This window comes from Natator depressus, chromosome 2, assembly GCF_965152275.1.
Source record: "Natator depressus isolate rNatDep1 chromosome 2, rNatDep2.hap1, whole genome shotgun sequence".
Taxonomy (NCBI): Eukaryota; Metazoa; Chordata; order Testudines; family Cheloniidae; genus Natator; species Natator depressus.
Window position 1 is genome coordinate 143,794,020 of NC_134235.1, and position 23,516 is coordinate 143,817,535.

General features: G+C 46.1%; 1 protein-coding gene, 1 long non-coding RNA gene and 1 pseudogene across 5 annotated transcripts in view; 1 reads left to right on the forward strand and 2 right to left on the reverse strand.

The window, feature by feature from the left end:
• The window catches only part of LOC141982756 (uncharacterized), a 57,939-nt gene extending 56,377 nt beyond the window's left edge, over nt 1-1,562 (reverse strand). The window contains exon 1 of the long non-coding RNA XR_012638216.1: nt 1,341-1,562. This is a non-coding gene — a long non-coding RNA (uncharacterized LOC141982756). The remainder of the gene's footprint in view (nt 1-1,340) is intronic.
• Nucleotides 1-23,516, forward strand: part of LOC141982752 (sodium-dependent neutral amino acid transporter B(0)AT3-like) — a 120,138-nt gene that overhangs the window by 8,966 nt on the left and 87,656 nt on the right. The window lies entirely within an intron of this gene.
• Nucleotides 10,601-12,904, reverse strand: LOC141983482 (E3 SUMO-protein ligase KIAA1586-like; annotated as a pseudogene).

The window sequence follows — 23,516 nt, forward strand, 5'->3', positions numbered from 1 at the left end:
AATTTGAACCTGGCATAGACAGGCCCTGAGGCACAGTGCCTTCCAAGGCATAAACTGCAATTCCCACAAGTGGTTCAGGTTTGAGTTTTATTCAAGTGTTTGGAAATCAGAGGCTATATTTTTCCTCATCTTTAAGTGCTCTACCAAACAAGAGATAAAAAGCAGGAACATATTTTCGATTAATGTCAATTGCTTCTCATCAGACCTCTGAACCTTATTCACGGCAATTTGTGTTACTAGGTAACTTGGGTCTAACACGCTCAGCTCAGTACATTTGCAATCACACAGAAAAACACAATATCGGTGCTGAAACTTTTATCACTCTCTGTCGTTAGTGATTATTTGGGTTTATTGCCTGAGTTAAGTAAATTATTTACTTGCTATGACTAATAGATATGGATGCTGTTTGCCAGAGTAATAGGAGGTAAACAGACAGGATCCCAGGCAACTGGGATTGTAAAAGATGATTTTTAAAGACCCTGTTATGTACTTTGGAACTTAAAATTGACACATGAAAAAAGGTTTTTTAAATAACAAATATGTATTGTGATTTGGAAAATATGTAGGACTTGAAAAGAAGTAGCTAGTCTAACAGCAACTTGGTGCAGTGTTTTATTTCTGATTATAGCCTACCATAGGTATGCCTGCCTCAAGCAAAAGTCCTCAGTAAGAGAGCTTATGGGTCATATCAACTATTACTACTGCACCTAAGCCCAGGCATGTGCCCTTACAGGATGAATTAAAAAAAATTACCATTCATGCAAACAGCAAGTTTTATTCTGGGGAAATAAAGTCACATTTTTCACCTTGGCATTCAAATCCCATTAGGGATGCAGTGCTACATTGCACCCAAACAACTGCTTTAGAAATCCCTATGGCCTACCTTATCCTCTGGCCTGATTTTGAACTAGCTGTCACAAAATACAAGAGTGTCTGGAATAAAACAGATTCCTTATATTCTCAGCAGTGAAATATGACCTATACATATGAAGTTCATTAGTTGTTTCAGTAAATGGATTAGATCTTGAAAGTGAGAATTATGAAGTTATTGGAGGTAGAATAGATGTCTAACTTGCTCCTGCTTCTGGCCAAGTTTGAGACTCAGGAGGCCTCCATTTTACTGTACGGGAAGAGAGAGGTTAAAATTCAAGTGTACCTTTTTCAGAGGTGAAAGTAAGCTGGTCCGGTCCGGTCCGGTATGGAGTACCGGTAAAAAAAGATGCAGTAGTGTACTGGCAAATAAGTGGAGCATTCAGTACTGGCTTACTTTCACCTATTTTGGCTGCAGAACAAAAAGTTCAAACTAAAAGCTAATAAAAGCTTGGAAAGGGAAAACTCACTGTCAAATTTGTTTGTTGTTTCTCTCCCTCTCCTCCTCCAGCCAGGCTGCCCACGTGGCTAGGCTCCCTGTTCCCCCGACCCCCACACTCAGCAGGGGCTGCGGGGGCTCCCCTCTAGCTTGTAGCAGGGAGCAGGAGGGAGAAGCCTCCCCAGGTAGCCTGCTGCCTGCATAAGACACAGTTTAAATTGAGCTGTTCACTCCCCACAGTCTGAACCAGGGAATGAAGGGCTATTTCTGGCTTCCTTGTTAATTTCACTCAGGGTTGTTGCTGGCAGCGGGGGAGGGGGAGTTGTGTGAGACCAAGGCAGGGGCAGAATACAATAGCCATTTGGCCGCACAGCTTAAATCCAGAGGTAATAAAAGCCAGTGGAAGGGGAAAACTCACTGTCACATTGGTTTCTCTCTTCCCTCCTCCTTCAGCCAGGCTGCCCCACGCTGCTAGGCTCCCCGTTCCCCTCCCCCACAGCAGGGGCTGTAGCGGCTCCCCTCTAGCTTGTAGCAGGGAGCAGGGGGACTGGCTGAGGGAAAAGCCTCCCCAGGATGCCTGCTGTCTGCATAAGAACAGTTTAAATTTAGCTGTTCACTCTGTGGTCTGAACCGGGGAATTAGGGGCTATTTCTGGCTTTCTTGTTAATTTCACTCAAGGTTGTTGGGGCGGGGGTACCAAAGCCTGGGCAGTTCTTTTCTGCCCCCTGGATGAGGCGATCTTCAATAATATAATACACAAAAAATACAATCAAAATCAGGAACCATTTCCAAGTTCAACTCTATCCCATTCCCTCCCCAGCAGAGGATCATGATTGTGATGTCTAAACTGCTTGCAGATCCTCTTTGAAATGTTACTGTTTAAAAAAAAAACATGGAGAACATGGTGGGAAGATGTGTTCTGATGATCGGGGTTTATTTTGGGCAAAGCAATTTTGGAAAACAACTAAAGATTCAAGGGGAAAGCAAATAGCCCTGTTGCTGGCACAGAGTACCTGAGGCAAGCAACAGGTGCGTTTGTTGCCCTGTGTGCGCTGCACCAATGACCACAATGCGGTGGAGAAGCAGAGAGTTTTATTTGAAGCTTTAGATATGGTGCAGGGAGACTGAGCTGTTTTAAATCCTGCAGCCCCAAATGCAGATTACATTATACAATTTATACCTTTTTTTTATTTAATTACACAAGCATATACAACCAATTACCTGTTGCCCCGTACAATACCGTAGCCAATTAGCTAAAGCAGCTAGTTATGTTTTTTTTTATTAGCATTGCTTGAGACTTGCCTTATTTGGTTATATTTATTACTAGTTTTTGCTAAACATTTTTTTTATTTGTATGTTTTTTTGGCCGAAGCTGGTTTTGGCTAGCGAGCCGTGTACAAACCTGTCCGTTTGTGTGCTAGCTTTTTCATAGTTTTGCAGGGTTACAGAAAGTTCAAGGAACGGAGGGGCTTCAGTTTGCCTGGGCCTAGAGAAAGAGGGCTTCATCGACACTCATGGTCTTCCATCCTCCTGAGTTACCTAGAGCAGTGCCCAGTGTTACCAACAACTTCCTTCTTTGAGAACACTTAATAAGCTTGTGACTGAGTTTTTTTATATTTTAAGGACAACAAGTGATTAAGCGCTGAGGAGTTAGAATTCTTAACAAGAGGATATAATGGGGTTTCTGTGGAGCGGGAGGCACAAAGTTTATATATGAGTGCCTTACAACAGGCAAGCAAGAGGAGAGTGATAATACACAACACGGCACTTGTGAACAGGAGACGAACAATGCCTCCCCCCAGCTCAGGCAGCCATCCCCAGAGTGAGTCAAAAATAGTGGGTTTTTTTTTCTGGGCTTTTTACTAGTTAAGAGCCTGTTTGGCTGACAGGATGTGCTTGTTAATATTCTGTGAATTTTTTGGGACATACGTACAGCATTTATTTTTAATAATGGCACACACCCCGCCCTGTGCATCTAAAAGGTAATCTAGGGCCTGGCGGTTTTGCAGGGACAACAATTGGAGTTGATAAAGTTCCGTGTTGAGGCTCCTTTTTATGGCTAAGGTATTATTGGCGAACTTGGTGAGGAATACAGAGAGCTGGCGATAGAGCTTGGCCAATTTACCCACCTTGTGGGTTGTGGGGGGGTCACCCTTCAAGGGAAGCCGGCCGCATGGTAGGGGATCTGGGAACATATTTAGCAGTTGGAAAGATTAAATTTATGGGCAAAGGCTATTTTGAGGGCCTTATAGGTATTTACATTTAGGTTAACGGTTTTTATTTATTTTTTAGAGAGAGAGATATGGGGAATACTAGGCAAATGACACTTACTATGAGGGACCTTATGGTGTATATGCCCCTTTAGGCCCCCCTCCTGTGTTTATGTTTTTTTAAACAATAATTTGAGTTTAAGATTATTGGAGGGTGAAATGGTGATGGGCTGGACGGTCCGCCGTTCTGCTGGTGGAGGAGTAGGCACCGCCTTCAGGCAAGAGTGATGGATTTAGTTTTTGTGTTTTTTGACCTTTGCTGCCATGTGGGAAACCAGCAGGACGGTGTGGGGTCCCTTTTACTTTTTTGGAGAGGCTTGTTTTTTTAGGTACGAACAAGCATGGAGTCACCTGACTGCAAGGAGTGGACAGGGGCATTCAATGGAAGAGGCTGGAAGTCTTTGGTATACTTGTGGAGAGAAGAGAGAACAGCAGACAGAGAGCACATATACTGAGACAAAAAACTACACTTTATTTCTTATTTTTTTGCTAGAACCGGTGTCTCATGTATAGGCTATGCCCTTTTAAACATAATTTTAAAGGGACTAAGCCCTAATTTACCCTTTGGGAGAGCGCGGACGCAGAGCAGGACAAAGGGCAGGGCATCAGGCCATTGCAGGGAGGCTTCTTGGCACACTTTTGAGAGGTGTCGCTTAAGGGTTTGATTGGAACCCTTTATTACGCCACTGGCCTGCGGTCTTTATGGCGTATGGAATTTTCAGGGGATCTGTAAGGCATCTGAGATGTTTTGAATGATCTGTGATGTGAAGTGCGTTTCATTGTTAGATTCCATTCATTGGGGCAGTCCGAAGCGGGGAATAATTTTTTTAACGAATTTGAGGGCCACTGTTTTGGCAGTGCAATTACGGCATGGGAAGGCTTTAGGCCATCCGCTGAATCGATTCACCAAGACGAGGAGATATCTGAACCCTTGGGTCTGGGGAAATTTAGTAAAATTTACTTGCTATACTAGTCCGGGGCCTGGAGTGGGTTTCAGGTTAGCTGGTGTTACTGGATGTCCCGGCCGAGGGTTATTTTTTTGGCAGACTAAACAGTCACCTTGTATCTGGGTAGCCAGGGGTCGGAGTCCAGAAGCCAATAAGTATTTTTTTATTAGCTGGATAAGGGCTTCTTTGCCGGCGTGAGTGGTTTGGTGTAGCTGCTGCAGTACTGGCCGGATCAAGCTCTTTGGTAGGAGGATATTTTGCGGGGGCGGAATGAAGCCTTTTTTTTTTTTTTGAAGACCGAGTTTGTTAGCTAGTTTTTTTTTCCAGAGTACTGAGGGGTTGGAAGCTCTCCCACTGATGGGATAAGGGCATGCATGTGGGCATCCTTAGTTTCTGGTGGAGTCAAGGTGGCGGCATGCTTGGCTTTTTTGTTTGTCTGGGCGTTGCCCCTGGCCATGTCTTGATTTTTTTGATGGGCTTTGCAGTGCACCACCGCTACTTTTGAGGGGAGTTGTACGGCTTCTAGGAGCTGGAGAATTTGGGGCCCATACTTGACTGGGGAGCCTTGGGCCGTTAGCATTCCCCTTTGCTTCCACAGGCCAGAATGAGCATGTAGCACTTCAAAAGCATATTTTGAATCGGTAAAAATGTTGACCCGCTTTCCCTTTGACAGTTTGAGCGCACGGGTCAGGGCTACTAGCTCAGCAAGCTGGGCAGAGGTCCCGGTGGGCAACCCTTCGGCCTTTATGGTATCATGGAGGGTCACGACAGCATAACCCGCCCTCCTTTGCTTATTTATGATAATGCTGCTACTATTAGTGTACCACTTATAATTTGCATTTGGGAGGGGTTGATCCTTTAAGTCCTGGCGGCTGGAGTATTGGGCATTTATAATTTTTAAACAGTTGTGTTTTTGTTTTTTTGTTTTTGGCAAAAGGGTGGCTGGGTTAAGGGAGGGGCAAGGCTGCAGGGTGACCTCGGGGTTTTTTAACAGCTTAGCCTGATATTGAGCTATCCGAGCCTGGGTGAGCCAGAGCCCATTCTTGGTGTTTAGCAGGGCTCGGAACACATGGGGAGTATACACTTGCATGACCCTCCCCCCAGTGTTAGCTTCTTGGCTTCCTTAAGTACTAGGGCAGTGGCTGCGACTGCCCGTAAACATGCTGGCCAGCCCTTGGCAACTTGATTAAGTTGTTTGGAAAAATAGGCCACGGGACGTTTCCAGGTCCCCGACAACTGGGTTAGCACTCCCAGGGCTACCCCTTTTTGTTCATGTATATACAACTGAAATGGCTGAGAGAGATTCAGCAGACCCAGGGCTGGAGCTTTTATTAGCTTTTTTTTAAAGATTTTAAATGCCATGTTGGCTTTTGGGGACCAGTGAAAGGGGTCGTGATTTGTTCCCTTGACACAGTCATATAACGGTTTAGTTTATAGTCCAAACTTTGGGATCTATATCCTGCAAAAACCCGCCATACCCAGAAAGGCCATGAGCCGTTTACGAGTACTTGGGGTAGTGTCTTGACATATAGGTTTTTTTTTGTTTGAAAGCTGGCGCTCCCCTTGCCGTATGTGAAACCCTAGGTACCGTACTTTTGGGAGGGCGATTTGAGCCTTACTTTGTGCAACCCGATATTTTTGGAGCCCAATATGGTTTAGGAGGCTCATGGTAGCTTCAAGGCAGGGGGATAGGCCCACAGTGGCAATTAACAAATTGTCTATATATTGCAGAAGGAGGACCTCCTTCTTATTGTTCCACATTTTTAGGTTCCTGGCTAAAGCCTGGCCGAAGAGGGTGAGGGAATTTTTAAATCCCTGGGCTAACACTGTTCAGCAAAGTTGCTTTTTAACTTTTTTTTTGGTTTTTTTACTTGAAGGAGAAGATCTCCTGAGATGGGGTGTCAACTGGAATGGTAAAGAAAGCGTCTTTCAGATCGAGCACCGAAAAATGGGTATACTGTCCCCCTATAGAAGCCAGTAATGTATACGGGTTCGGGACAAGGGGGTGCAGAGTCTTAACCTGTTTATTTACCGCCCTTAGGTCTTGTACCAGTTGATACGTGCCATCAGGCTTTTGTACGGGCAGAATGGGAGTGTTCCAGGCTGACTGGCATTCTTGCAGGATGCCATATGCTTGGAACTGGTCTATAGTCTCCTGCAGACCATTTTTGGCTTTTTTTTTTATTGGATACTGTTTGATTTGCACTGGGCTTTTCCCTGGCATGAGCTGAACATTGACGGAGGTTTGGTGGGTGGCCTTTCCTGGGACCCCTGCTGCCCACACTAGGGGGTACACCTGGTCTTTCTACTGGCTTCATTCTGGGTCTTGCATAGCTGAGGGTTTAACTGCAAGGGACATGATCCATGCATTCTTGGGGGGGTAAGGTAAGGGTTATTTTATTTTTAGTAAAATGCAGGGTGGCGCCTAGGAGACAAAGCAGATCCCGTCCCAGCAGAGGCATTGGGCAGTCGGGGAGGTATACCAGCTTATGGGATATAGTTCTGTTTCTTAAAGCGCATTTCGCTGGGACATACACTGGGCACTTGGTGCCTCTGCCTGTGGTGCCCATCACGGTAAGGGAATCTGCTACCGGCAACCAAAGGGGTCGGTTTACGGCAGTTTGTGCCGCTTTAGAGTTTACTAAAAAATTTATATCCGAGCTTTCCACCCGCATTTTTACTCGGGGTTCCAGGGGCAGGGCAGTCTGTCTCCCCTGACACCTCAATTCCTGCTCCACCACTGCCATTATGGGGACATGCTTCCTTTTTGGGCATTTATTTTTTTAGTGTTTTTTTTTTGGCATAAGGCACACTGGTTGCGACTTAGCCGTCTCTCCTGCAGGCCTGGACGTCCTCGTCCTTGGTTTTTTCTTTCCCGTCCACTGCTACCATTCCGGGGGGGGGGTTTGTGCCAGCCTGCACTGCTGCTACCAGTATTTTACATTGCCTTTTTTTTTTTAGACTATAAGCTCGGTTTGCAGTTTCTAAAATTTGTGCCATAGTCATGCCCATTAAGTTTTTTTTTTTGCAACTTTTTTTTAATGTTGGGGGCTGCTCGGCTGGTAAAAATGCCTTTTATAATTGCCTCGGTTGCCTGGTCATTGGGGTTTGCGTTAGTATTCTGCCGAATGGCATTCTGAATGCGCTGTAAAAAGGCAACCGGGCTTTTCTTTGGTTTTTGTATTATTTTATATGGTTTGGCCCAATTATTGTGTCGGACAGCCGAGTGTCAGAGTCCATGCAAAAGTAACTCCTTATAGGAGGTGAGACGGGTCATGTGTACGGGGTCATTCGGGTTCCACCTGGGATCTGCTAGGGGGACCACGTCTGCGGCAGCAGGGACATTATTTGGATTTCTTTTGTGTCTCTGCCGTGCCTCCTTCCCTGCCTTAGCTATAACCTGATTTTGCTCCACCTCAGACAACAAGGTTCTTAGGAGGATATTACAGTCGTCCCAGTCTGGCTTGTGACTACTGAGGCACCCCTCGAAGACTGAAATAAACCGGCTTGGGTTCGTTGAGAATTCCCCAGCCTGTGTTTTAAAAGCTGCTAAGTTTACTGGATTGAATGGCACATGGGTGTAAACTTGCATAGTGGTGGCCTGGCACCCGTCTGCCCCTGGGCGAGCCACAATAGTCTCGGTAATCAAAGGATAGAGTCCCACCAAGGGGGCAATCTCTGTAACCCAAGGTGTCCTACCTTTATAAGGTGGGGGTGTTGGGGCCGAAGGGGACACCGAATCTGCCATTACAACATTAGGGAGGTTCTGGGGGCTAACATTAGTTACTACTGGTCTTGTTGGAGTCAAATTACATCTCTGTAGAACATCTGTTTTATTTCTTAAAGTCATAAATCCTTGCGCATACAGATGTTTATTTCATTTACCCATTTGCTGACAAAACAGGACTAATTGGAGGATCATATTATAATTAATTGACCCTCCCGGTGGCCACCGTTTCTGGTCCTCTAGCCGATATTGAGGCCAGTCTACTGTACAGAACCTTTTTAATTTGTTTTTTGTTATTGGATCCGATTCAAACACTTTCCAGTTTGCTAGAATGCATTCTAGGGGCATGCACTGTGCCCTGCCTGTGGTACTCTGTCCCTGTCCCATATTCCCGGACGACACTGGGCGTCCCCAGGTTTTAACAGAGAAAGTCCAGATCACTGGACTGTTCCTACCTTTTCCAGGGGACCGGTTCCTCACCATCGCCCGCAGTCGCTTCTCCACTATAGGGGCGCGTTGCACCATTGTGCCCTCCGGGGTTGAGCAAATCGCGTCTCCTCTGACGCCTCCCGATGAACTCACCGGTGCGCACTGGGCGTCGGTTGTTGCCACAATCCGTCGACCGCCAGGAGGGGTCCAGGCAAGGCTAAATAGCAGCCTCGAGCCCCACGTTGGGCGCCAAAACCTGTTGCCGGCACAGAGTGCCTGAGGCAAGCAACAGGTGGGTTCGTTGCCCGGTATGTGTTGCGCCCATGACCACAATGGGGTGGAGAAGAAGAAAGTTTTATTTGAAGCTTTAGATATGGTGCAAGGAGACTGAGCTGTTTTAAATCCTGCAGCCCCGAATGCAGATTACATTATACAATTTATACCTTTTTTAAATTTAATTACACAAGCATATACAACCAATTACCTGTTGCCCCGTACAATACCGTAGCCAATTAGCTAAAGCAGCCAGTTATGTTTTTCCTTATTAGCATTGCTTGAGCCTTGCCTTATTTGGTTATATTTTTTACTAGTTTTTGCTAAACATTTTTTTTTATTTACATGTTTTTTTGGCCGAAGCTGGTTTTGGCTAGCGAGCCGTGTGCAAACCTGTCTGTTTGTGTGCTAGCTTTTTCATAGTTTTGCAGGGTTACAGAAAGTTCAAGGAACGGAGGGGCTTCAGTTTGCCTGGGCCTAGAGCAAGAGGGCTTCATCGACACTCATGGTCTTCCATCCTCCTGAGTTACCTAGAGTAGTGCCCAGTGTTACCAATAGCCCCATAGACAAAACCACAAAGGAGGGGAAAACTGGATATTCAGAGAAATTATTGTGCTTCCTTTGAAAGAAATAGTAGTTTTCATTCCACGCTCTTTATATATTGAATTAAACACCTGAAATGTGCTTAGGACATAGGGGCTCAGATCTCTTTTTGTTTTGTGGGTGTCCGTGTCCTGCAGAGTGCGGAGACTGAAATTGACAAAACTTTCTCTAAGTATCTTGTATATTTCATGGCAGCTATTCTAGTTGCCCTTCATTCACCCCAGTCTTCCCCTACTAATAGCCACCCATTGGTGTACCCCCTGCCCACTTTTATGTGCTTGGGTGGGAGATTAAACGATCCTTGATATCTGACTTGCTAGGAAATAGGGAGCGTCTAGGGAAAGTGGGGCACTGGTGGGCATGGCGCAGTGGCTGGCTGGCTGTGGTTTTTGCCTTGGTTATTGACTCCTTGGCAGACCCAGCCCAGTGGCACCTGCTGGCTCTCTGCAGGTAGCAGTCCACAGGGGTTGGTTGCTGGGGTCGCTGCTGGTCAGCGGCAGGCTGCAGCTGCATCGTTTGTGACACATTCATCCACATACATACTGTATGTATTGCTGTCCTTGTGCAAGCAAGTGACCACCCATTGCAGTGGCCAGGCACATTCTCCAGGAGTGCAGCCCATGGGGAGGGCGCCAGTGCCCTTTTGAGGGGTGGGGGGACAGGGGAGACAGTGTTTCTGCAGCTAACACCTCAGGAACTTCTGCAAGAGGCAAGGTCTGGCTGGGTACCATCAGCGCACCTGTGGACACCCAGCTTTTGGGTTGCTGCTTAATGGTGTCCACAGGAAAACTTCCAGCCTCAGCAACTGCTACTCTGTCAGGTTGCAGGAGAGAGACACCTAGGAGGCAGGGGAGGAGACAAAGGTCCGGGGGGCATGCAGCAGCAACAACACAAGCGATAGGGGGTGGCAGGAGGGGGCTGCAGCTCCAAGGGGAACCACTACCCACAGCAAAGCTGCCCCAGTCCCTGGCTCAGTCCTGGCATGTGGAAGGTGTGAGATGGCTAGCCAATGGGGGCAAGAAAGGGGCATCCCTGGGAAGGACTAGATGGAGCAAAGCATCCTTGTAGAAACTCCCCACATTGGGCCATACAGCTGATCTCTCTGCTCTCTCTGCTGTCGTGCCATGCCGCGAGATGAATGTGGTGCATGTCTGCCCTTTGCAAGCCACAATTTCACATATGGCATTCCCCTAAGTATAAGGAGGTCCCACACATGAAATGAATAGCAAGTCTGCCACATGACGAGTGGTAAGTACAGTCTGTTTCACTGTAATGATGTTGTTCATCGCACTGAATCCTCTTTCGCAGTCAGCGTTGCTTGCAGCAAGGGTGTCCACTGCAAGGACGAGTTTTTTAAGTTTACCAGGAATGTTTTTTCCTCCAGAAGCCTTGAATTCAACAAATCCCAAGTGTGTTTCTTGTTGATTGATTCTCAGTTGATCAGCCAATGCTCTTATTTCCTTTTCTCCAAAGTGGGGATTCTCTGGATTCTCGTGCCATTTTTCAGGATTCAAAATTAACAAATTGTTAATTAAGTCCTTATAATTGGAAGCCCTTTCTTCACATGTGCTTTGATTGGCTTTGTTTGAGGCAGTTGTGAAGAGGTTTGTCCTCACGTTGTCAATGACTGCTTGAACGAATTGAGACGAGTTGATTCTGGGGCTTTTTCCAGCACCGTTTAATCTGCTGTTTTTGAACATCATGGATTGTTCAGCCTTCTGAGCTTCTTCAGAGTGAATTCCTGGGTCTGTTTTTAGGTTTTCAATTCTCTTGATGTATATTTGCATTAGGTTGTCTCCTTTTGGAATGGTCATGTCTCGTTCTTGTAACATCTTGGACAAGTTCTTCAGTTCTGTCAGCACATGCAGCATTAACGAAAGGTTTCTGATGAAATTTACAGAACACAGCTTTGAGTGTAGTCCTTGAAATTTAATACATTCGCTTCCGACTCTTGACAGGTCTTGTGAGGCCATCTCAAAGTGTTTTGCCAAAGCAGGGTATGTTTGCCACACTGCATTGACTGCTCTCCATGTTGACACCACCCACCTTAAATTGAATATTTTGCCGATTTTTTTAAGTACAATGGGTAATTCATTGGCATGAGCACTCAGTTCACGAGAGCTTTCTGGTGATTGACTGTACAAGGAATATAATGCATCCCAAAAGGCCTTACAGTCATTTGTACCTCCGGTGACTTCTTAAGCTTCATCAACAGCAAGTTCCAGTCTATGGTTGAGACAATGCCATAATAGCACATGAGGAAAGTCCATTTGTAGTAGTTTTCCAACACCAGCTTTGACTCCTAACATCACATTTGCACCGTCACTACAGAAGCTGATCATCACTTCCAATAACAGTTCTTTAGTGAACCCACAACGCAGCAAGCATTTCAAAATTTCCCCTTTAATGGCTGCTGCTGTTGTGCTTTGCTGCTCTATCAAGTCCAGAGGAAATGTAAGAGGCCTCATAATTCCATCTATACTGGCTTTGAAAAAAATGATGAGAGTCGAGTTTCCAGCGAGAGTAGTTGATTCATCGACAAATACTGTAATTTTTGCCTTATTGTTGATGATTTTGTTGACAATTCTCTTTTTCATTTCAGTGGCTATATGATTGATTATGTCTACACAAACTGTTCTACTATGCAACAAATGCCTCATTTCAATTCCGTTGATTTGCTGTAGGTCAATAAGGATCTCGTGGTCACTGAGGTGTTGATTTGTTTTGGCAATGTAGTAGGCTGTTTGGAATACACGAACAGTAGTTTCCAATGCTGCTTCTTCACTTTTAGCGTTCAGATTAAGAAGAGTTTCTTTTTTAGCCATGGCTTGAATTTTTTCAGCCTCCATGTGAGCTGCAGATTTCTTATGTTCATTTATTTTTTTGTGAAGGGAAGACAGCTCTGTCTCTTTATTCTTTCCATATGAGGATATTTCACAAGAGGCCCACTTTGGAGAGATGTTAACCCCTCTTGCAGAATGGAGCTTCAAATCTGAAACGTCATGACATACTGTGCACCCACATTTACCGCCTGAAGCAAAAAGCCAGTAGTTTTTCTTTTTGAACTCCTCAAATTGCATTTTTGACCACACAGCAGGGTATGGTGGTGGAGTATCAGCTTTTTTACAGGGCAATTCAGCAGTTTCATTTGTCTCCTTTCTTTGTGGTGGCTGCAGCTCACCACATGACAAAGGTGTAAAAGTGTCAGCATTTTTCTCTGTGGATGACTAGTTACAGCTTCTTCATTTGTTGCTGTTCTTTTTGACTGACAATCCCCCATTTCCTCACTTTTCCTTTTAAACATACCTGTTAGGGTCTGTTGAACGTGTATCTTCTTAGGCGGCATTTTTTCCCCCACTTACTGTCCTCCAGCTGTTAATAGACTTGACCAATAAGAAGCAAGCCCGCGCAATTACCATGTGGCGGTATGGCACTCAAAAGCTAACTTTGGAACAGCCACATGAATGTCTTCTTGTGAAAACAAAATCTTCTTGTCTTCCTTGACAGATCTAAATCTACTCTTATTCCAGGTATGTTCTAAATATATATGTCCAGTATGGATGGATCTCACGGAAAAGATAGCTCTTCAGTGTAGGAATCGGACAAACAGCCCCCCGGGGCAAGATGCCATTAAGCAGCACACATTAAGCAGAAGTTCCTGAGCGGCAAGGGTGCAGGGGGCACACCAATATGTGGCTATTAGTAGGGGAAGACTGGGGTGAATGAAGGACAACTAGAAGAGCTGCCATGAAATATACAAGATACTTAGAGAAAGTTTTGTCAATTTCAGTCTCCGTACTCTGCAGGTCACGGACACCCACAAAACAAAAAGAGATCTGAGCCCCTATGTCCTAAGCACATTTCAGGTGTTTAATTCAATATATAGAGAGGGTGGAATGAAAACTATTATTTCTTTCAAAGGAGGCACAATAATTTCCCTGAATATCCAGTTTTCCCCTCCAGTCCCTTTGTGGTTTTGTCTATGGGGCTATTTGCTTTCCCCTTGAATCTTTAGTTGGTTTTTTTTATCAAAATTGCTTTACCCAAAATAAACCCCGATCATCAGAACACATCTTCCCACCATGTTCTCCATGTTTTTTTTTTTTAACAGTAATATTTCAAAGAGGATCTGCAAGCAGTTTGGACATCACAACCATGATCCTCTGCTGGGGAGGTAATGGGATAGAGATGAACTTGGAAATGGTTCCTGATTTTGATTGTATTTTTTGTGTATTATATTATTGAAGATCGCCTCATCCAGGGGGCAGAAAAGAACTGCCCAGGCTTTGGTACTCCCCCACCCCAACAACCTTGAGTGAAATTAACAAGAAAGCCAGAAATAGCCCCTAATTCCCCAGTTCAGGCCACAGAGTGAACAGCTAAATTTAAACTGTTCTTATGCAGACAGCAGGCATCCTGGGGAGGCTTTTCCCTCAGCCAGTCCCCCTGCTCCCTGCTACAAGCTAGAGGGGAGCCGCTGCAGCCCCTGCTGAGGGAGGGGGAGGTCGGGGAAACAGGGAGCCTAGCCAAGTCAGGCAGCCTGGCTGGAGGAGGAGGGAGAGAGAAACCAATGTGACAGTGAGTTTTCCCCTTCCACTGGCTTTTATTAGCTCTGGATTTAAGCTGTGCAGTAAAATGCCTATTGTATTCTGCCCCTGCCTTGGTCTCACACAACGCCCCTTCCCCCGCTGCCAGCAACAACCCTGAGTGAAATTAACAAGGAAGCCAGAAATAGCCCCGAATCCGCAGAGTGAACAGTTAAATTTAAACTATTCTTATGCAGACAGCAGGCTACCTGGGGAGGCTTCTCCCTCAGCCAGTCCCACTGCTCCCTGCTCCAAGCTAGAGGGGAGCCCCTGCAGCCCCTGCTGAGTGTGAGGGTCCGGGGAACGGGGAGCGTAGCCCCGTCAGCAGCCTGGCTGGAGGAGGAGGAGGGAGGACAAGGAGAAATATGTGACAGTAGTTTTCTGGCTTATTCCAATAGTAAAGTTTTATTACAGACTGTACTGGTAGTAGTAATAGTAGCTTTATTTTCTATAGCTAAGTCACGCAATGGGAGGGATTCATGAAGTATATAGGAGAGGTGGGTTGCTTGTGTTTGGACTGTACGGGTAAGAAATGTAACTTACTTCCACCCCTGGCCTCACCCCTTCTGCCTGAGGCCCCTCCCCTTCCGGGGGCAAAGAGTGGGACCCGTACTGGTAAGAGCTGTATTTTACTTTCACACCTGACCTTTTTCCTAAGGAAGCAACAGGTTAGGTATGTGTGCATAAAATTGGAAGAAATTAAATCCCACTGTACACATATCTGGCTATAGTGCATGTAAGTGTATATTCATAGAAAATTTAAGGCCAGCAGGAACAATTAGATAACCAAGTCTGTTTATCACAGGCCATTACATTTCACCATTACCCCTGTATTGAGCCCAGTAATTTGAATTTGATTAAAGGCACCCAGTCTGAATCTGAAGACTCCAAGAGATGGAGAATCTACCACTTCGTTGGTAGTTTGTTCCAATCTTCACTCACTCTCACTGTTAAAAAAATTGGCCTTGATTTCTAATTTGAATTTGTCTGTATTTAGTTTCTATTCACTGTTTTGCCTTTCTCCACTAGATTAAAGACCACTTTCATAGTTGTTATTTTCTCCCTGTGAATGTACATATACACAATCAAGTCACCTTTCAGTCTTAGTTTTGATAAATTAAACAGATTATGTTCTTTAAGTGCAGTCCTAGCCAGAAAAGCTCCAGGATCTTCTGGAGACTAGCCAGAGTTCCTGAAGGCAGGCTTAGGGTGTTGAACCAGTGCGAGAGCATGGACAGGACCAGCTGGTTGAGCACCAGTGCCCTTTCCAAAGGGAAAAGCAACGGAACAGTCCTGTCCACCTCCACAACCAGTCAGATCCCGGAAAGTGAGTAGTGAATGAGATAGGGGATTGCAGGAAAATAAAGAATGTCTTATAATGAAGGTAGTAGAATGCTGCCCTGGAGAGGTGGGGGTGTCACCAGATTTGCCCATTACTTTGGGGTATGCTCATTTATTAGGGTTACTCTTCGAGGGGGGGGGTGTTTCTGTAATTTTATCAATGTTGTCAGGGATTTTTTAATCAGTTGTCCGAGATAAATCATATCCCCTGATCACCATGAGTTTTCAAAGATAATAGCCAATGGCCCTGCAATCACATCCACCAACTGCTTGTGTCATGTGTGTTTTCAGATGGAGCTCTACTTCTCCCTTCTGCAAGTCCCCTCCCAATCACAGAATCATAGACTATCAAGGTTGGAAGGGACCTCAGGAGCTCATCTAGTCCAACCCCCTGCTCAAAGCAGGACCAATCCCCAACTAAATCAGCCCAGCCAGGGCTTTGCCAAGCCTGACCTTAAAAACCTTTAAGGAAGGAGATTCCACCACCTCCCTAGGTAATGCATTCCAGTGCTTCACCACCCTCCTTGTGAAAAAGGTTTTCCTAATATCCAACCCAAATCTCCCCCACTGCAACTTGAGACCATTACTCCTTGTTCTGTCATCTGCTACCACTGAGAACAGTCTAGATCCATCCTCTTTGGATCCATCTTTCAGGTAGTTGAAAGCAGCTATCAAATCCCCACTCATTCTTCTCTTCCGCAGACTAAACAATCCCAGTTCCCTCAGCCTCTCCTCATAAATCATATGTTCCAGCCCCCTAATAATTTTTGTTGCCCTCTGCTGGACTCTTTCCAATTTTTCCACATCCTTCTTGTAGTGTGGGGCCCAAAACTGGACACAGTACTCCAGATGAGGCCTCACCAATGTCGAATAGAGGGGAACGATCACATCCCTCAATCTACTGGCAATGCCCCTAATTATACATCCCAAAATGCCATTGGCCTTCTTGGCAACAAGGGCACACTGTTGACTCATATCCAGCTTCTGGTCCACTGTATCCCCTAGGTCCTTTTCTGCTGAACTGCTGCCGAGCCTGTAGCGGTGCATGGGATTTTTCCATCCTAAGTGCAGGACTCTGCAGTTGTCCTTGCTGAACCTCATCAGATTTCTTTTGCCCCAATCCTCTCATTTCTCTAGGTCCCTCTGTATCCTACCCCTACCCTCCAGCGTATCTACCTCTCCTCCCAGTTTAGTGTCATCCGCAAACTTGCTGAGGGTGCAATCCACACCATCCACCAGATCATTAATGAAGATATTGAACAAAACCAACCCTTGGGGCACTCCGCTTGATACCAGCTGCAAATTAGACATGGAGCCATTCATCACTACCCATTGAGCCTGACGATATAGCCAGCCTTCTATCCACTTTATAGTCCATTCATCCAGTCCATACTTCTTTAACTTGCTGGCAAGAATACTGTGGGAGACCATATCAAAAGCTTTGCTAAAGTCAAGGAATAACACATCCACTGCTTTCCCCTCATCCACAAAGCCAGTTATCTCATCATAGAAGGCAATTAGATTAGTCAGGCATGACCTGCCCTTGGTGAATCCATGCTGACTGTTCCTGATCACTTTCCTCTCCTCTAAGTGCTTCAGAATTGATTCCTTTAGGACCTGCTCCATGATTTTTCCAGGGACTGAGGTGAGGCTGACTGGCCTGTAGTTCCCCAGATCCTCTTCCTTCCCTATTTTAAAGATGGGCACTATATTAGCCTTTTTCCAGTTTTCTGGGACCTCCCCCGATCGCCATGAGTTTTCAAAGATAATGGCCAATGGCTCTGCAATCACATCCACCAACTCCTTTAGCACTCTCGGATGCAGCGCATCCGGCCCCAGGGACTTGTGCTCATCCAGCTTTTCTAAATAGTCCTAAACCACTTCTTTCTCCACAGAGAGCTGGTCACCTCCTCCCCATGCTGTGCTGCCCAGTGCAGTAGTCTGGGAGCTGACCTTGTTCGTGAAGACAGAGGCAAAAAAAGCATTGAGTACATTAGCTTTTGCCACATCCTCTGTCACTAGGTTGCCTCCCTCATTCAGTAAAGGGCCCACATTTTCCTTGACTTCTTGTTGCTAACATACCTGAAGAAATCCTTCTTGTTACTCTTAACGTCTCTTGCTAGCTGGAACTCCAAGTGTGATTTGGCCTTCCTGATTTCACTCCTGCATGCCTGAGCAACATTTTTATACTCCCCCCTGGTCATTTGTCCAATCTTCCACTTCTTGGAAGCTTCTTTTTTGTGTTTAAGATCAACAAGGATTTCACTGTTACGCCAAGCTGGTTGCCTGCCATTTTTACTATTCTTTCTACACATTGGGATGGTTTCTCCCCGTAACCTCAATGAGGATTCTTTAAAATACAGCCAGCTCTCCTGGACTCCTTTCCCCTTCATGTTATTCTCCCAGGAGATCCTGCCCATCAGTTCCCTGAGGGAGTCAAAGTCTGCTTTTCTGAAGTCCAGGGTCTGTATTCTGCTGCTCTCCTTTCTTCCTTGTGTCAGGATCCTGAACTCAACCATTTCATGGTCACTGCCTCCCAGGTTCCCATCCACTTTTGCTTCCCCTACTAATTCTTCCCGGTTTGTGAGCAGCAGGTAAAGAAGAGCTCTGCCCCTAGTTGGTTCCTTCAGCACTTGCACCAGAAAATTTGTCTCCTGCACTTTCCAAAAACTTCCTGGATTGTCTCTGCACTGCTGTATTGCTCTCCCAGCAGATATCAGGGTGATTGAAGTCTCCCATGAGAACCAGGGCCTGCAATCTAGTAACTTCTGTTAGTTGCTGGAAGAAAGCCTCGTCCACCTCATCCCCCTGGTCTGGTGGTCTATAGCAGACTCCCACCATGACATCACCCTTGTTGCTCACACGTCTAAACTTAATCCAGAGACTCTCAGGTTTTCTGAAGTTTCATACCAGAGCTTTGAGCAGTCATACTGCTCTCTTACATACAATGCAACTCCCGCACCTTTTCTGCCCTGCCTGTCCTTCCTGAACAGTTTATATCCATCCATGACATGTGAGTTATCCCACCAAGTCTCTGTTATTCCAATCACATCATAATTCCTTGACTGTGCCAGGATTTCCAGTTCTCCCTGCTTGTTTCCCAGGCTTCTTGCATTTGTGTATAGGCACTTAAGAGAACTCGCTGATTGTCCCGCTTTCTCAGTACGAGGCAGGAGCCCTCCCTTCTCATGCTTCCTCCCAGTATCCCACTTCCCCCAAGGCTTTGGTGTCCTTCCCCCAGTGAACCTAGTTTAAAGCCCTCCTCACTAGATTAGCCAGCCTGCTTGCGAAGATGCTCTTCCCTCTCTTTGTTAGGTGGAGCCCGTCTCTGCCTAGCACTTCGCCTTCTTGGAACACCATCCCATGGTCAAAGAATCCAAAGCCTTCTCTCCGACACCACCGGCGTAGCCATTCGTTGACTTCCACGATTCGACGGTCTCTACCCAGGCCTTCTCCTTCCACAGGGAGGATGGACAAGACCACCACTTGCACCTCAAACTCCTGTATCCTTCTTCCCAGAGTCACGTAGTCTGCAGTGATCCACTCAAGGTCATTCTTGGCAGTATCATTGGTGCCCACGTGGAGAAGCAGGAAGGGGTAGCGATCTGAGGGCTTGATGAGTCTCAGCAGTCTCTTCGTCACATCGTGAATCCTAGCTCTTAGCAAGAAGCAGACTTCTCGGTTTTCCTGGTTGGGGTGGCAGATAGACGACTCAGTCCCCCTGAGGAGGGAGTCCCTGACCCCCACCACCCGCCTCCTTCTCTTGGGATCGATGGTTGTGGAACCCCCATCCCTGGGACAGTGCATCTCATGCCTTCCAATCGGCGGAGACTGCTTGTGTTCCCTTCTTTCAGATGTATCATCTAGTCCACTCTCCGCATTAGTACCTGTGGAGAGAACATGAAAATGGTTGCTTACCTGTATCTGCATTGCTGGTACATGGATGCTCCCCTTTCTTCTTCTGGAGGTCACATGCTGCCAAATTTCTGCACCGTCCTTCTATCCCCGCTGAGCAGCCTGCTCTGAATCTTCAGAATGTTGTGTCCGTAGAAGCATATCCTGACGTCTGTCCAGGAAATCTTCAGTTTCTCTTATGCAACACAGGGTTGATACTTGTTTTTCCAGACCTTGAACCTTCTCTTCAATATGGAGACCAGCTTGCACTTTGTACAGACAAAGTCGCTTCTGTCCTGTGGACGAAAGACAAACATAGCACATCCTGTGCGGGTAACAACAGCTGAACGCTCACCATCCATATTACCTTTCTTCTACAAGCTTCCTCAGGTGTTGTAGTAACTACTCAGAGAAGTCTGCAAGATGAAAGCCTCAGTGGGCTCTCCCTAGGCAAACTCCCTCTGTTAGCCTCTCCGCTGTTCACCGCTCAGCTGGTTCACAGCTGACTGGCTTTTTAGTAACAGTCAGGCCCACTCATGGCTCACCTGGAACAAAGCCATCCTGCATGACCTGTGTTCCCTAAGGCTGGGTTCCCTCCCTGCCCCCCAACACACACACAGAGCAAGTCTGAGCAGATTGGGTCAATCAGCACTTTCAAGCTGCCCCCCTTTTTGCCCCTGGGCTCAATAGGCTGGGCCAAGCAGCACTTTCAAGCTGTCACCCTTATATGCCACAGGTTCAGCACATCCCTATCCCCCACAGTATTTTTGGGCACTACAGGGATCTTTAGCTTAGGTAAAAGAAGTGTTGCTGCAGAGTGAATGGGGAAGCTAAAAACACAAAAGAGTAAAGTTCAGAGAGAGAAGCAACCAGCTTAACTGTAAAAGTTATTTATTGGATAATAGTGATAACTACAGAAGGAGAGCCTAAACCAACATAACATACATTATGAAAGGTTAATACCTGAAGTAGAAAGGAAAACAGAGACAGAAAGAAAAGGATCTCACTGCTCCCTGAAGCTTGAAATGGTCGGGGTTTCCAGGTGATGGTGGTAACTCAGGGTTCTGAGTGCGGGAGACAGGCAGAGCCCCCAGCATGATCAGTCAGGAGATGGAGTCCCAGTGGGATACAGAGTTTGGGTCTCAGAGTAGCAGCCTTGTTAGTCTGTAGCCGCAAAAAGAAAAAGGAGTACTTGTGGCACCCTAGAGATGAACAAATTTATTTGAGCATAAGCTTTCGTGAGCTACAGCTCACTTCATCGGATGCATGCAGTTGAAAATACGGTGCGGAGATTTATATACACAGAGAACATGAAACAATGGGTGTTATCATACACACTGTAACGAGAGTGATCAGGTAAGGTGAGCTATTACCAGCAGGAGAGCGGAGGGGAAAAACCTTTTGTAGTGATAATCAAGGTGGGCCATTTCCAGCAGTTGACAAGAACGTGTGAGGAACAGTGGGGTGGAGGGGAAACAAACATTGGGAAATAGTTTTACTTTGTGTAATGACCCATCCACTCCCAGTCGCTATTCAAGCCTAAGTTAACTGTATCTAGTTTGCAAATTAATTCCAATTCAGCAGTCTCTTGTTGGAGTCCATTTCTGAAGTATTTTTGTTGAAGAATTGCCACTTTTAGGTCTGTAATCGAGTGACTAAAGAGATTGAAGTGTTCTCTGACTGTTTTTGAATGTTATAATTCTTGATGTCTAATTTGTATCCATTTATTCTTTTATGTAGAGACTGTCCAGTTTGACCAATGTACATGGCAGAGGGGCATTGTTGGCACATATCACATTGGTAGATGTGCAGGTGAACGAGCCTCTGATAGTGTGGCTGATGTGATTAGGCCCTATGATGGTGTCCCCTGAATAGATATGTGGCCACAGTTGGCAACGGACTTTGTTGCAAGGATAGGTTCCTGGGTTAGTGGTTTTGTTGTGTCGTTGCTGGTGAGTATTGGCTTCAGGTTGGGGGGCTGTCTGTAAGCAAGGACTGGCCTATCTCCCAAGATCTGTGAGCGTGATGGGTCATCCTTCAGGATAGGTTGTAGATCCTTGATGATCCGTTGGAGAGGTTTTAATTGGGGGCTTAAGGTGATGGCTAGTGGCGTTCTGTTATTTTCTTTGTTGGGCCTGTCCTGTAGTAGGTAACTTCTGGGTACTCTTCTGGCTCTGTCAATCTCTTTCTTCATTTCAGCAGGTGGGTATTGTAGTTGTAAGAATGCTTGATAGAGATCTTGTAGGTTTTTGTCTCTGTCTGAGGGGTTGGAGCAAATGCAGTTGTATCATAGAGCTTGGCTGTAGACAATGGATCATGTGGTGTGGTGTGGATGAAAGTTGGAGGCGTGTAGGTAGGCATAGCGGTCAGTAGGTTTCCGGTATAGGGTGGTGTTTATGTGACCATTGCTTATTAGCACCGTAGTGTCCAGGAAGTGGATCTCTTGTGTGGACTGGTCCAAGCTGAGGTTGATGGTGGGATGGCTGACTTAGAACAACGCTTCCTCAGCTCTCGTCCCCTAATGCCCCTATTCTACTTGCGCTACATTGATGACATCTTCATCATCTGGACCCATGGAAAAGAAGCCCTTGAGGAATTCCACCATGATTTCAACAATTTCCATCCCACCATCAACCTCAGCCTGGACCAGTCCACACAAGAGATCCACTTCCTGGACACAACAGTGCTAATAAGCGATGGTCACATAAACACCACCCTATACCAGAAACCTTCTGACCGCTATGCCTATCTACATGTTCTTGTCAACTGCTGGAAATGGCCCACCTTGATTATCACTACAAAAGGTTTCCCCCCTGCTCCTGCTGATAATAGCTCACCTTACCTGATCACTCGTTACAGTGTGTATGGTAACACCCACTGTTTCATGTTCTCTGTGTATATAAATCTCCCCACTGTATTTTGGGGAACCAGGGCGCAGTATCTAGGGGAGTGGTCTCTGTTCTCCATTCTGCATGCTAATGGAGAGGTCTTAATCTTGTCACCCTTGTCAGGAGGGGTCTGGGTGTGTCTCCCAGCGCCCTTCACTGCTCTCTGCAAGCCTTTTCTCTGATTGGTTTTGGTTCAAGCAGAGACGGGGGTGGGGGTGTCTTTCATGAGTCAGACAGGCTAGATACTGCGCCCTCATTCCCCAAGAACACAGAACTGACTGGTATCAAGTCCCCCTATTGATGGGGTGCTTGCGCTGAGCGAGTATCCCCATCACATCCTTACTCTGTGGTACCGGATCTGATCTTCCATCCATTGCAGCCACCACATCAGTTGTTGTATCCAACAAACCAGTAGAACCAGACCAATTGCTAGTATAATTTGGAAACCAATGATCACCACAATGGGGTGAAGCATGATATTCAAAAGACCTGTTGCACTGGGGCTCCACCCAAGCAAAGACTCCCACCAGGAGTGATGGCCTGTGTTTTTAGCTGTGGCTGAAATGGGGGAAACCTCCTTGTAAAGCTCAGGATAGGCATTTAAATGTTGTACAGTCCATATAGGCACAGTAAACTTAATATCACAACTAACAATGGTTGTTACATTACAGAAACAGTGTTTAGCATAAGGCACCATGGGTTGGGTCCAATGTCCATTAATTAATACAATATTACATTTTGTTCTTATACACACACATGCGCTTTACCAACATAGAAAAGAACAGAACCCTCTTCCTGGATAACATCAAAGGAACAGTGAGACTTATTCCCAGGTTACCCATTCATCCCAACCCTTATGGCTAGTTCCAATCAAGGGAGCACACGCAGGTGCTGTGTGAGAGATATTCATGCCCTCTAAGTGGATTTGAACCTCCTTCAGAGAAGTCTGAGGTTGCAGCTAGCGAGAGATGTTAAGAGTAACAAGAAGGATTTCTTCAGGTATGTTGGCAACAAGAAGAAAGCCAAGGAAAGTGTGGGCCCCTTACTGAATGAGGGAGGCAACCTAGTGACAGAGGATGTGGAAAAAGCTAATGTACTCAATGCTTTTTTTGCCTCTGTCTTCACAAACAAGGTCAGCTCCCAGACTACTGCACTGGGCAGCAAAGCATGGGGAGGAGGTGGCCAGCCCCCTGTGAAGGAAGAAGTGGTTCGGGACTATTTAGAAAAACTGGACGTGCACAAGTCCATG